The 14,323-nt window shown below is 40.8% G+C and overlaps 1 protein-coding gene across 5 annotated transcripts in view; it reads left to right on the top strand.

Moving 5' to 3' along the window:
* FAR2 (fatty acyl-CoA reductase 2) overlaps positions 1-14,323 on the top strand; it is a 149,214-nt gene that overhangs the window by 50,137 nt on the left and 84,754 nt on the right. Inside the window, exon 2 of one of the 5 annotated variants that reach the window (XM_075051686.1) lies at positions 7,663-7,840. The exons of the other annotated variants lie outside the window; for them this stretch is intronic. The gene's annotated coding sequence lies outside the window, so the exon portion shown is untranslated. The remainder of the gene's footprint in view (positions 1-7,662; positions 7,841-14,323) is intronic. 5 annotated transcript variants of the gene reach the window in all.

Here is a 14,323-nt window from a genome sequence, read left to right as displayed (position 1 = left end):
TAATTAAGGTTTTAACTGCTAGTCACTGGAGAAAAAAAAAAGAAAAAAAGAAAAAAAAGTAATGAAAAAACTTTATTCAATATGGGAGCATGTAAATTTTGAATGCAGAGCTTCTTAAAGACAAGAAGGTAATTTGTGATTCAAGAAAACACGTGTGCTAATTTGAACCCGGCAATGATTACAACAGGATTATTCAAGTGCTTTAAACTTAACTCAAACTTTTCTTGAATGTTTAGAACCAAATCATCATTGAATTACTTCTTTCCATTCCCTCCTTGTGTTTCAGTGCACAGAGGATGTATTAGATGACATTAGTACAGCCTGACCATCCTTTTCTGGTGCTGCACTTAGGTTTTATTCAATGTTGGATTTTTTTGAACTTCTATAAATGTGCCTTGTCATCTTTCATCAGCTTGTCTTCTAAATATTGGAGAAGGGGGGGAAGAAAAAAATTGGTCCCTGTACATGGAAAAGGAGGAAAAATTTTCTCTGTGCCAGCCAAGAGGCATTTTCTATTTACATTTTATTGTCTCTTCTTTCTGGAGAAGTGTGTTTCAAAGGCTCCCAGTGCTGCAAAGCTCTCTGCTGCCTCATTATTTGGAGCCGCTGATGTGCTGAGCAAAGTTCCTTAATGCAGCTTTGGGTAACTCTAGGGAATTCTCTTTAGTTTCCTCTTCCTGCTCTTTTCTCTTTATCTGAAGAGTAAATGTTTGTGTTTCTTGGACAACTTTGGGGAGAGAAGTCTGCAGACTGTGCTGTGCTACCTACCTTTCACAGAGACTGAGTGAGGAGATTTAAGGAGTATATTTTCCTTGCAGTTTGTGAGAAAATCTAATTTGGAAGGGTATTATTTTGATCTTCTAGGTTGGCTTCTTCCACATATAATCATTATTTCCCCCCTGAATCCACAGTTTGGTCTGTGTGCTCCTGAGTGAGAGGAATAACTGCATGACAAAAAACCCAACCCAAACAACAAACCAAACACACCAAAACCCAAAAAAAAAGACCCAGAAAATTTTTTAAAGACTTTTTTATTTACATATGCACATGATACCAATGAAATTGCAGTACTGCGACAACTATTTTGATCGAGTCAATGTATTTTACAGCATTTATGGTTCCTTTTTGCTGTTGTGGTCTTTGGCTTGTGAAATGGATGTTACTTCTGATCCCTGTTCTAATATGACCTAAACAATTTAAAAGAACTGAACACAACTCATAAAAAGAGCAAAAAAGTGGCTGCTTGTCACTGTATCATTAACTCTAATTTATTAACAGCCCCTGTGAATTGCCTTGCTTCTAATAATGGGAATAATAAAATACATACCTACTTTGTTTCTCTGGGGTATTTCAGAGATCATTAGTTAATGTGTATAAAACAGGGTATGAGCGAATACACTAATAAAATAAAAGAGAATTTTTAACAGCAAAAGGGAGGGATAAACATTGCTATGCTGTGTGTGCTGTGACTGTGTTTGCTATATTACTGATTTATACATACAAATCCAGAAAAAATATTTCTACTCTGATAACTTCAGCTGTGATCAGAGACGTATTCCGACTGGTACTATTGCACTTGCATAGTTCCCATCCCAAAGAGCTTGGGATGCAGCAAATCTGTAGTCTCTGCTGGAGGCATAAATGTTTCAGAATATTGCATCTATCCCTGTATTTTAAAACAGCACACTCAGGCCTGCTTAACATTTGCTTTTTAGTTTTATTTGTTTTCTCAGTCTGTTTATCCTGGTAGAACAGGGAGAGATGTACTAATTAGAAGAGTCGGAAATCCTTAAAACCATCTGATGAGGATCAGGAGATAGCAAAACTACCTCCTGAGAGTGACTAAACTCTCAGAAATTAAGTAAAGATAATATTTAGTGTCAAGAGTGCAGTCAGTTGAATTATGAAAGATTTTGTGAAAATGTTCTCGCTGAGTAGAGTGAGATCTGCTTGCTCGTAGCTGGGTTTCAAGTAAGGGAAGAGCTGATGGGGGGTAGAAAAAGAAGGTTTAGTATATTTAGAAGGGCAAATAAGACTGTGATTTCTGTGTTTTGTTCATACCTTCTTATGAACTGCACCTTTAAACTGTATCTCAAAATATTATGGCTGTCAGGTATCAAATGAGAGGCTCTCTGTCCATTTCCTACTGAACTAGCTCCTGCTTGACAAAAGCCTACCTTCTCTGCAAGCTTTGATCGGCACCCGTGTTAGCAGACTCCATTGCCCCATAGCCACAGCATGCCAGTTGGCAAATTCTACGAGAAGTATAAATTTTTCAAGGCAAGTGAGGAGACCCTTGTAAGTTGTTTTTCATTTCTTTCAGCTATAGGTCTCAGTCTTAAGGAAACTATTTTTTGGAAGAGTTCAGTTTCCACGTCATCAGCATTGAAGATCACTAGACTATTACCCAGGAGTAATTTGGCTCAGTGTGTTCAGAGATCACAGAACTACTGTAAGTTTTAAGCTGCTGTGAGTAATTCTGGGCATAGCATGGTGAGGAGGTCTCTTGGATTTGCACACTCAGTTCATTGTGAGATGTAGGCCTACTGGTAGAAGCTGAATGGGAATTCCTCCATAAACAGACTGATTCAGATACTAATCACAGAGAGTCCTACAAACTCTTCTCTTGGTTTTTCTTTTTTTTTTTTTTAAAAGAAGCTACATTTTGCAGTCTCATCTTTCTCTTTCTGTCAGTAGCAGTTAGCATCCAAGATATGTTCACCCTCAGCCTACCCATGTTGAGATGATTTCCGTCAGTTTTCCACTTTGATCAAACACTGGTTTACTCTGTCAAAAATCCTAGCAGCTACCTTGGAGCTACCTATCAACACACACCACTTGTTTTCATATGGCTGGTGAAGCTTCTGGCTTAGCTGGGCTTCTTCTGTATTAGCTGTTCAAGTTTCCAGGGAAGGAGGCCTTCTCCACGTGCTGTGTTTGTTGATCCCAAGGAAAAAAACTTCCCAACTCTTAGGATGGCACTTGCTGTCGGAAGAGGCAGAGGCAAAACTAGTAGTCCTGCTGTGCACAGGTAGCCTCTGAAGCTCTCATCCCCTGGCCCCAAGCTATCCTACAGCCTCGGGAGGAGCAGCAGGACTCAGCTGTGTGTTGTAACTCCATGCTTCTCTTGTCTTGCTAGAAGCAACAGAGCAAGGATTAAAGAGGTTGGGAGTGCATCCCCGCAGGGACAGTTGGACGAAGCAGGGGGAAGGTCTACCTGGAACAGTGAGGTGTAATGGCAGGCAGAAATACCGCTCAATCTCTCTGAAGCACCTTCTGTCATATTGACTTCTGTCTTAAGAACTAGTATGCTTTATATTTTTTCTGCTTTATATATAAAGTCTAAATTCTTTTTGCTGTTGCGTTTTCTCACCCTCTCTTCAGAAGCAGGCAAGCCCCATACCGGTGTCTCCACTGCCCCTTCCCAACGCTCCACACCTGGGTCCTCATAGGATGAAGTAGTCTTCTAGATTCTCCTCGCAGTCGTTTCTGTGCGTTTTCAATGGGAGAATGCGGTGTTTGTCAGTCGATCGCATTTGCGCACGGAGAGTCACGACATGGCAGCAACCTGCCAAACTGGGACAGCTGGAGCTCTGCTGCTCTCGCTGCCTTGGTGTGTATGCCCTTAGGCTGCCTGTGCGAGGTCGTTATTTTAGTGCCAAGGACTCTGGCAGTAAATATGGCAGTGTGTCATGGTTCTGAGTCAGGTAGTGCCAGAATTGTCTTCAACAAAACAGGGGATGCAGGGAATTATTGGAGAGCTGGTCACTGATGCGGATTTTCTGGCTTGGTGCAGAATAAGCCAGCTAGCAGCATGCGCTAAGCAGTGTAAAATTCCCTGTGGACTTCCTGGAACAAAATATGCTTTGGCTGCATTTCTTCCCTTTCCTAAAGCGCTTGATCCTGCTCTGTCTGCTGAGAACCTTACTTGACAGGAGAATTTTGTTTAGCAGAAGCCTGGATAGCTTCTGTCCTATTTCAGTAGCTGGACAGAACATATAAGACTGCTGCTGTTGTCTGATGGATTGCCGGGTGCCATCAAACGCTCTAAGTGTGAACAATAGAGCAATGTGGGAGAAATGAAAAAAAGAAGTTCTTTTTGTTTGTACTTAGCCTATCTGAGTTTTGACACAATGATGACATAAAAGGCAAAACTGTGGTATTTCCATCCACTGTGCTCTCTTTTAGGTTTCAGTATAAAAAGAAGACTTGATGGTGTCTTAAATCTTTGGTTTTGAAAACGTATTTCTGTATTTATATATGCTTTCCTGTGAAATTGATAGTATGGACTCTCACATCCATCTGATCATCCTTTTAAGATAACTTCTCTTGGTGGGAAATATTCCAAGCATTTTTGTCTTTCATCCCCAATCAAGGCAAGAGTAGGGTTCTAGACTGCGCTTCTTAATAAAACCTGAGTATAATAATGCTCAGACTGCTGAGCTTAGCTTTCTATTGGAAAGAAAAAATAATTACAGTTATTTAATTAACCTTAAATCTGAGTCTGAACACAGCAGGTAATTTTTTCCACTCTGTTAGATCTGAGATCAAAAGTGTGAAATTTCATTTTAGCTTGCTGTCACAGGACTGCTAGACTTCTTAGTATAGTCACCACACTCTTCTGTTAAGCAGCATACACAATGCTACTATATTATCTGAGCTCATCAAGAGGTTTCACTGACAACGTGACAAGAGCTTCTCAGCTGATAAGTAGTTTCCTCTGCCTTTTAGGGGAGGTATTAGCAAATTTGGACATTATGGAGGGATGGAGGAAAAGGAATTTTTGTTCTGTTACAGCCTGTAAAAGTTTACAAGAGGTATTCTATAGCCACTAGCCTGTAAAGGATAGTCATGGTCTTGACCCCAAAATGGTTGTGGCTCAAGGAAAACACAGTTAGCAGATTGTTGCACCTACAACCAAAAAATGGTTTTCTGTGCATGTACAAGCACAAGTATGTGCATACACATTACTAAAGAAAAGTCTTCTTCAGTAGAAGCCTCCAGACAAATTGTGTGGGGGACTCGGGTTATCAGAAACTGGAGAGAATGAATGTTGTATACATTTGAATACCTATGACTTTTTTTTTTTTTTTATGCAGCTAGTGTCCTTCAGTCATTTCTTAAATACTTTGCATTTGTTTTGAACAAAAATATGTATGTATTCTGATAAATCAGCACAGGACTACAAAGCTACTCATCTTTTCTATATACAGCTTCTACCAGACATAGCTGTAAAAAAAAGTTGTAACAATAGGAGGGTAGCATGGCTTAGAGAAGCCGTCGTTAATGACCATTAAGGGGTTATCACTTTGACCACGTTCCTGGTACGTTGTACTCAGTTTCTTCTTTTGCTGTTTTCTGTATTTTTTAGGTTTTGTTATGAAAACATATCCATGCAGTTCCATTTGATTTATTAAGACTTTTAAGCATTGTGGTTTTGTCTTTACCTGGCAAGAGAGCTGGATGGAAACTACGCTGACAGTAGAGGAGGGAGAATTACAGGTAGAGGAGGAATCTCTCAGGAAGGTAGTCTCTCCATCATTACATGACGTAGATTTACTTACCAGATAATGCTCTACTTGGATCAATATTACTGCTGACTCAAAATCTTGAGTGAAGACCATTCTTTATATAGCGACAGTGCCTTTGTGCAGAACATGTTTGCTGCAATCACATGAATATTTGCATTTCTGCTATCAATCACTACTGTTTTTTCATTTGTTACAGAAATGCAGTCAGATTTTAGATACTTTCAGTTTTAGTTACCCAGTCTATTTTGGGGTCACTAAGGGATGGTTTTCTGTGAGTGTTGGAATGTGGAAATCGGGGGGAGGTAGCAGTCCTGCTGCTGCTGTGCTTCACAGCAGCTGAGCTAGCTCAACTGTTCCAAAAGTGGGGCTTGAAAAAAACACCAAAACACTTCAGTCTTCTGCTACCCTCAAATTGTATACAGGTATTCTTAAACTGGATCAATCATAGAATCATTTAGGTTGGAAAAGACCTTTCAGATCTTTGAGTCCAACCGATAATGTAGCCCTACGAAGTCCACCACTAAACCACGTCATTAAGCACCACATCTACATGTCTTTTAAATACCTCCAGGGATGGTGACTCAACCACTTCCCTGAGCAGCCTGTTCCGATGCTTCATAACCCTTTCAGTGAAGAAATTTTTCCCGATACCCAATCTAAACCTCCCCTGGGACAGCTGGAGGCCAGTTCCTCTCATCCTATCACTAGTTAGTTGATAGATGAGACCAGTACCCACCTCGCTACAACCTCCTTTCAGGTAGTTGTAGAGAGCGATCAGGTCTCCCTCCCCTCAGCCTCCTTTTCTCCAGCCTAAACCACCCCAGTTCCCTCAGCTGCTCCTCATAAGACTTGCGCTCTAGACCCTTCGCCAGCTTCATTGCTCTTCTCTGGACACACTCCAGCACCACAAGGTCTTTCTTGAAGTGAGGGGCCCAAAACTGAACACAGGACTCGAGGTGCAGCCTCACCAGTGCCGAATACAGGGGAACAATCACCTCCCTGCTCCTGCTGGCCACGCTATTTCTGATACAGGCCAGGATGCCGTTGGCCTTCTTGGCCACCTGGGCACACTGCTGGCTCATATCCAGCCGGCTGTCAACCAACACCCCCAGGTCCTTTCCCACCAGGCAGCTTTCCAGCCACTCTTCCCCAAGCCTGTAGCGCTGCATGGGGTTGTTGTGACCCAAGTGTAGGACCCGGCACTTGGCCTTGTTGAACCTCATACACTTGGCCTTGGCCCATCGATCCAGCCTGTCCAGATCCCTCTGTAGAGCCTTCCTGCCCTCGAGCAGATCAACCCTCCTGCCCAGCTTAGTGCCTCCAAATCCAACTCTTCCCACAAATACCGTAAATTATAGTGCCACTGTTTTTGATGAGGGGCAAGAACAAGTGGTGGAAAAGGACAGAAAATCTTCAAATACTGTGCTAAGAGATGGTGGATGCTAATACAAAGTTATCAACTGAGATATCTAAAAGAAAATAAAGGCGCCAGACCACCCTGATATTACAGAGAGACTTGTAGACTTTTGACTTAATCACTGAGAGAACCTCCCTTTCACAATGCTGAGATGCAGTGTGATCAGTGTGCAACAGGTATGGCAAGGGTTTTGATTTAGGGGTTTGTGAAAGGACTGCTGGTTGTAGAAATCCCAGTCACAGCTAAAGGAGAAAGAGCAAGGTGATAATGGCTGTGAAGAATGAGTTCGTGGAAAGAGAAGGGGAAGGATCGCCTGCAGAAACACTCTGATGTAGGATGTCTGCATATAATTATTCTAAGGCACAGCAAAAACTCTCTTCTAGTCCTCATCTATGCGCAGCACCTAAGCTTTGATCTTGCAACCTGCTCAATGGCCTTGCAAAAACTAGCTCTAAGCTAAAAAAAAAAAGGGACAGTGGGCACAGTCACTGCCCTGCATAACACAGAAAGCCTGCAGAAGCCGTTCCTTTGATGTCTTTGGGAGCTGCTGTTCTTACCAGTACGCTACCTAAACAGGAGTAAGGCAGAATACATCCATTTTTGAACTACTGAGAAATATTTGTTCTTTAAAATCCCATATCACATATGTAGGTATGTCCTTAGCACAACTGCCCCGTCTTAGCAATAAAACACTTACAGGTTTGTTTTCTTCAGTTTCAGAAAGAGCATAGTGAGGCTGAGAGAGACTGAGAGGTTTCACTGAAAAATCAAGAGGCTGCTCCTGGATGTCATTATATCGGTGGCCCTTCTGCTTCATTCTCCTCTAATTCTTAATGGTGGTCAAACAGTTTGGACTACTTAAGAGAGTCAGCTGATCTGTGAAGCTGTACAGGTAATGCTTAAGCAACGATCAAATCTTGAAATTCAAGTTTTTTGCCCTACATCTGGGTCTTGATCTGCAGGCAGACCTCTAGCCCAGGAGCCACAACTCCCAGTGCTTTCCAAAGGATCAAGAGTTCCTGTCTGCATGTAATGTAACGTTCAGCAGTTCGCAGGATCTGGCTGTGCACGCTGCTGGTTGTCTCTAGCTCTTAATTATGCTGTCACACTGCACTGTCTCTTTAGATTTAACTGTTATAAATTGAAATGGATTGCAAAACGGGTGTCATTTTTCAAGTCATGAAGGGTTTCCGGGAGCAATGAGAGTTTCTTCTTGCTTATTGCTACTTGGGTATGCTGTTATGGAATTGAGTTGGTAATGTTGGCAAACAAAAAATGACTTGAAATATATTAGCTTGAGAAAAGTGATTTAACCTTCAGGCTGCTAGCAACAACATTTATATTTGGTGTAAATTGCTTGGAGCAAAATCTCTTTTGTAAAGAGGATTATCATCAGGAGTTCAGTCTGGCTGTGAATGTGCCCATCTTTGAATCACAGGATTTTATTTCTTTGCACTCTATTAGCATCTATAGTGCCTGTACAAAGGATGGATTATGACCTTCCTTTTAATTCTGTAGCTAAGTGAGAGAAGGTTCATTTTTGCCAGTTTGTTATTGTTGTTGTTAGTGCTATTAAATAACTATGGAAGTTATCAAACCATGAGGATCTTTTACTTTGTCTCTGGATCAGCCATTTTAACATCCTCTTTGCTTCATTTTCTGCCGTCAGTGAAATCTCCCCTATCTCTTCCCAAACATCATGTACTGCACAAATCTTTGTACCTAAAGACCTTTGAAAACATATTATGTAACTTCAGTGCATCATTGCTGGCACTATCTGCTGGTTTGCATTAGCAGCACTGCTGTCAAAAATGTTGTACAGTGTTGAACTTATAGCCTTTTTCTGTTCTGAGTCACTGTTATTTATCACTGAAAACGCAGAAAATCTTTTAAATGTAAAGGCTCAAATCTAAGCTAATTCATGTTAATCCCAGCTGAAACGTTGGTCGTTGCAGTGGAACTACCCTGATTGTGAGTTTGGCCCAGTAAATCAAATCAATGGAGCCGAGTCACATAAACTTCCTCCCAGTGTTACTGAGAAGCCAGGAGTTAAGTCACTATGATGAAAAGCAGGTCACTTCTTCAGCTATTGCTAGCGTGCATGGTGTGGGACTCTGCTCTGTGACTCGTAAGGCCACAGCACGCTTTATTACTTCCAGATGTCCTGGGGCTAAAAATAATCTGTGAAAGCTCTGAAGCAAAGCCTGGTGCTCAACAAAACCTTGATATCCACATAAAGTATCTTAAATGACAGAGTATATACAACTAATGCACCTGCATGCACCTGAGATTTCGCTGCAAATTGACAGACACTGTTATATCCCATGTTTCTAGTGCCAGCGCATAAATGAAACATGTAGATGCATATTGCATTTTCCTTTGTCTCTTTCATTTTTATTCTTTAAGCATGGAATGGAGCATTCTGCTACTTCAGGAATCAGAAGGTTGGAAAGTTGCTTTGTTTCAGACTGGACTTTGCTCTATAGGAGGTGGTGTGTAGGTTGAACTTGTAACATATTCCTACCTCTTCATCCATGTCCATGCTCTCCTTGGATTATACTGATTTGCTTCAAACCATACAATTGTATATACATTAGCGTTGGAGGAAAACTGCTCCTTCTTCAAGTATCCACCTCTACTGGCCACCAAAGTGAAAAGATCGGGTGGTTCCTGCTGCAGTCATAGTCACGGGATTATTTACTTGCTGGTGATTAACTAACAAGAAATTATACACAAATGCTTTCAGGCAAAGAAAACATATTAGAAAGAATTGCCTTTATGTATTGTAATTACATGCGTAGTTTGTGGAGTCTCTGTCACACATCCTGAGGCAAAAAAATAAAAAAGAAAATAATTATATGAAGATACATTGTTGAGGCATCCCCAGTGTTCAGTCCATTTTAAACTCATAAAATAATTAATAGACTGAGGAAGCAAACTGATGAGATTGAAATAGTCTGTGACCACTTTATATTGCTTCGTCTGACCTCAGCTGTACAAGTGCTCTGAAGCGACAGAGGAATTTTTCTTTCTCTGCATGTCCCAGGTTAATTATGACTCCTCCAGAATCCTGATTAGACTGTCTTATGTATGATTGGATATTTGTACCCAGGATTAAAAATTTATATTCAGAAAGTGGCCAAAAATTATTTTATCTTAAAGGACTCTTGGTGTCTGTAGCTTTGTTTCAAAAAATGTTGTCATTAATTGTAATTTTAGTTGAAGCTGGTTCATTACATTTAATATGATGTCTGAATGACTCATCTGAACAGTGTTTACAGAAATTACATTCCTGCATAAAGTTGTGAAAATGCACCAGACATGAGAAAACTTATCAAAACCAGACTAAGTAGAAAGAGATGACAGAGAGGCTGGTTGTAAATCTAGATGTATATTTACAGGCATACAGTCCTTTGCTCTTGCACAAAACTAATTTTTTTTTTTCATTCTATTCTGTTGAGTTGAAAAGGCAAATATCTCAACAGATAAGCTTCTGAAATGGCCGCTGTCCTAGTTGAGTAGGGCATGGAAATCTTAGTGGGGGTCCAGACCCTAGTGAAATATTAACCTGCTCCAGTCTATCCATCCTTCATTGCTCGTGCTCCATTTTGCCATCTCTCGTTAACGCTCTGCAGCCATGGACCTGCCCCGGGCAGCGGCAGTAGCAGCAGTCAATGAAGTTCAGATATACATTTCCCTTCCCATGGCTATGGCTTTGATAGCAGTCTAACTCTTGGCATTACACCATTGTAATCTGAATGCAGATTTGGCACCGTTGAAGTATGTGGAAGATGAGGACGGTGTATCAGTTGTTTTGTGAAGTATCAGCTCAATTGTATCTGCTCTTGGTGGGGGAAAGTTCTCCTTTACTCCTCGGTTGAGGATATGAGGGTTTTCTTTTGCAGGAGGAAAGTATCAGGTTGGTAGGATTCCCACCTTTCCCTTTCCTTCTCCTTTGGCATACACCCCTGGCACAAGATCATGGCCTTCTTTGCAATGCAGCGCTGTAGATCATCCTTTATGTCTGATCCAGAGGCGGCTGTTACAGGCATCAGTAACGGAGCTTTACCCTTAAAGCAGCTTGTGTACTTATGTCTGCAGATGCTCAGTGTGATTCCTGGCTGGCTGTCCAAAAGGTGGTTTTTTCACACTACGGTCGGAGATGAGTCAGCATCAGTGAGATGTGTACTGCTGCAAAGATGCTGCATTCAGTAATTCAGATGGCATCAGTGATTACTTTCCTGCTCTGATTAGTGCCTAAACGCTCAGAGTTGCCTGTAATTACTCACTTGAATTGGGCTTCAGGAAGCCCTTGTGTGGGCTTTTCTGCACAATTCAGTGGCTTTCTCTCCTCCACTCAGTTTTGGAAGAGACAGGACCCTTAGGCTCTGAAATAGCCTTTATCTTTCTTCACCTCAAAAAGGGTCAACTCACTGCAACTGCTGACCATGGTTCAGACTTTGAATAGTTTTGTCTTACCAGACACTTAATCCCTTGCAGCTTAATTGACTGGGAAATAGTTAATGCCCAGTGTTGACTGTTTATTCCTTAAAATCAAAAACAAAGTTTAAGCTTCTGCAGGAAACATTTTTTTCTTCATTTGACTGAGTGTAAAAAGTCAAAAAGCATGCATATAGTTCTCTCTATTTTGAAGTAGACATCCAAAGGGTCAGGTCAGTAGGCATTACATGGAGCACATCCTTTGACCTTAGAAATCCTCTGGTTCCTTAAAATCTCCATACCTTCTTCAGTACTTCCTTTACAAAGGCCAAGCAAAATCAATTAAAACAAAGAAGAATCAATTTTGTCATAAAATCACACTCTTAAAAATATAAAAAACCCAAAGATGGTTCTGAAAAATAAAAAAGTCAAGTCAAGACTAAGTTGAAAGGAAAATCCCTTAACAATCCTGAATAAACTAGAATCTGCTTTTGAATTTGGAACCTAGTAAAAGCCTCTTTAAATTTGCTTGGGTAGTGGAGATTCAGGGATCTGTTTGAACATAGAAGATTGGAGCATTGTGGCTTTTGTGTCATGATCTCAAAATATCAGTTCGTTTGTACACATTAAACAAATACACAGATTTTCTTTGCTGGTAATTAGCATGGCATCAGGTGGGTACAAGTTTATTGTATTTTCTTCTAAAGCTAACCCAGGAAAGGGAAAAAAAGTACTGCAAGCGGACACAAATCCGATTCTGCAATAAGCAAACACCATCTCATTCTTCATGGCTTTTTATTGTGGATGAGGCCCTCAGCAACTGGATCCAACTCTGAAACTGGCCCTGTGATCTATCCGCTGCCTGACTTGGACTGCTTTATTACAGAAATTAGAAAGGATGTGATTTTTCTTACCTTTTCTTTTAACCCCATAGGGTTAAGCCAATAATCAAGAGGAAGAGCAGATTGCCTTAGAAGTTCAGTTTTTCTGTGGCTCTGTTTGGTGCTTCCATTTTCATCATATCAGAATGGTTTGGGAGATGCAATTGTTTTCCTGACTTTTTGGAGTCAAATGTTCAAAATGGTCTCAGACTACATGGGGAAAACCTGTCAATTGTGTATGTAGTCCTTGCCAGAAATACTTAATGGAATGTGGCTGCACAGCCAATTTTAGGGATGCTTTCAAGTACTGTGCTATTTTCTTTTCTTTTCTTTACTTTTTTTTTTTTTTTTTTTTTTAACTATTCTAGCAGGCATTGAATGTCTGACCAAAACAAATGAAGCCCCATTTGGGTAACTCAAACAGAGAACCCACATGAAACAACATAATAAATTGATGTCCACATTTGGAAATCTTAACAGTTATTTTTGCACTAGTCTACAACTATAAAGCAAAGCACTAATGTTTAGTGATGCAGGTTGGAAATGTTCTCTACAACTGAAGCGTGGGAAGAGAGTTAATTCCTGTTAAACATTGTGGCAATCTCCAAGTTTGTGGTGCAAAGCACTTTATAAATGTACCATTTTTCTAGCAGAATATTAGGTGAGGTTAGGTACATATGTTCTTCGGAATACGAGTTCAAAGCAAGTATCCAGTGACTGGAAGTGGTCTTCCATTTCACCTTTTTGTTTCCTTATGTTCAGTATAATTTGTATGGCCTCTAGTGACTAAGGACTTCTTTCATTAATTTTTCTGCTTTGCAGGGCATGTGTCGGACCAAATTCTCTAAGTCTTTTGTCACCTCCATCTTCATCCGGCTAAACTAATATCTACTTTTGGACTCACACACCGTTTCACACACTTCCAGGTTCTGCGAGTTCCTGTCTTCCAATATCACTCAGTTTTTCGGAACCTGAATGAGATGTGACATTTTGTTATAAATAGGATTAATAGTTTAACCTGTTTGTTTAACTTCCCAAGTGGCCAGTTCTTTAATAAGAACAGGTTTTAATAGGCCTAGCTGAGCCTGCTACATTCATTTAAATTGTAATCTAGGCCATATCTGAAAGTAGGCTAATACCCGAATTCACTGAGCCAGAATACCCACAGCTATTAATTTGTAAAATAGTGTCCCTCAGAAGTTATTCTGCTTGACCCAGTTTCTGAATTGGATGGCACACCTGATGATTTGTTATGGATAAAGAAATTTGGGGATTTTCATTTGTTTGATGCTATGGGCTGCAGTCCCAGGCAGCACTGGGAAAGAAGAGCGGTATTTTGTTGGACTTGAGTCCCTACTTTATGTGTCTGTGTCCATTAGAAATATACATTCAACGTTTCCACGTAGCAGTACAGTGATTGTGAAAACACTGTAGATTGGTAGGAATGCAAAGTCAGGTCTGGGTAGATGGATCAGCTGTAGACCCGGATAATGACAGCAGATTGACACAGATCGTGGATGACTTTTCACTGTTGTGAGTGGTAACGCCTTGGGGAGCGCAGTCCAGCCAAGCACGTTCCCGAGTGTTGCAATGAACACAGTACACCTTGTAAGGGTTGATCCGTGGTGCTTCTCTTGATTCACATAGCTGGCGGTCAGTTTTCTGAGGTAAGATACCTCACTCCATCCTGAGGAAGGAATGTGCTGTAGGACAAGCTATATTTCTCTCATGTTCCCATGCGGTGAAGGGAATTTAACCTATCATCACATGTAGCCAAGGTTCTTACAGTACTTTAAACTCTTTGGTGTTGTTCATTTGTGTTGGTCCAAGCCAAGGACTCATTATATAAGATTTTTCTGTATGAAGGTTTGTGGGGTTTGCTCTAAGTGAGTCTACTTCACTGTCCCTGAACGGTTTACTAGGTTTCAGAAATGCAAAAGGGTTGGTGAGAGCAGGGAATCTTGGAAGACTGCAAAAATGCAGCAAATGCTGTATTTCTGTTTTGATGTGTTTGCATTTTATTAACATGCAGTTGACTTGTCATGTGAGAAACT

This window comes from Buteo buteo, chromosome 19 (assembly GCF_964188355.1).
Source record: "Buteo buteo chromosome 19, bButBut1.hap1.1, whole genome shotgun sequence".
NCBI lineage: Eukaryota > Metazoa > Chordata > Aves > Accipitriformes > Accipitridae > Buteo > Buteo buteo.
This window is presented reverse-complemented; position numbering and strand designations above follow the sequence as displayed.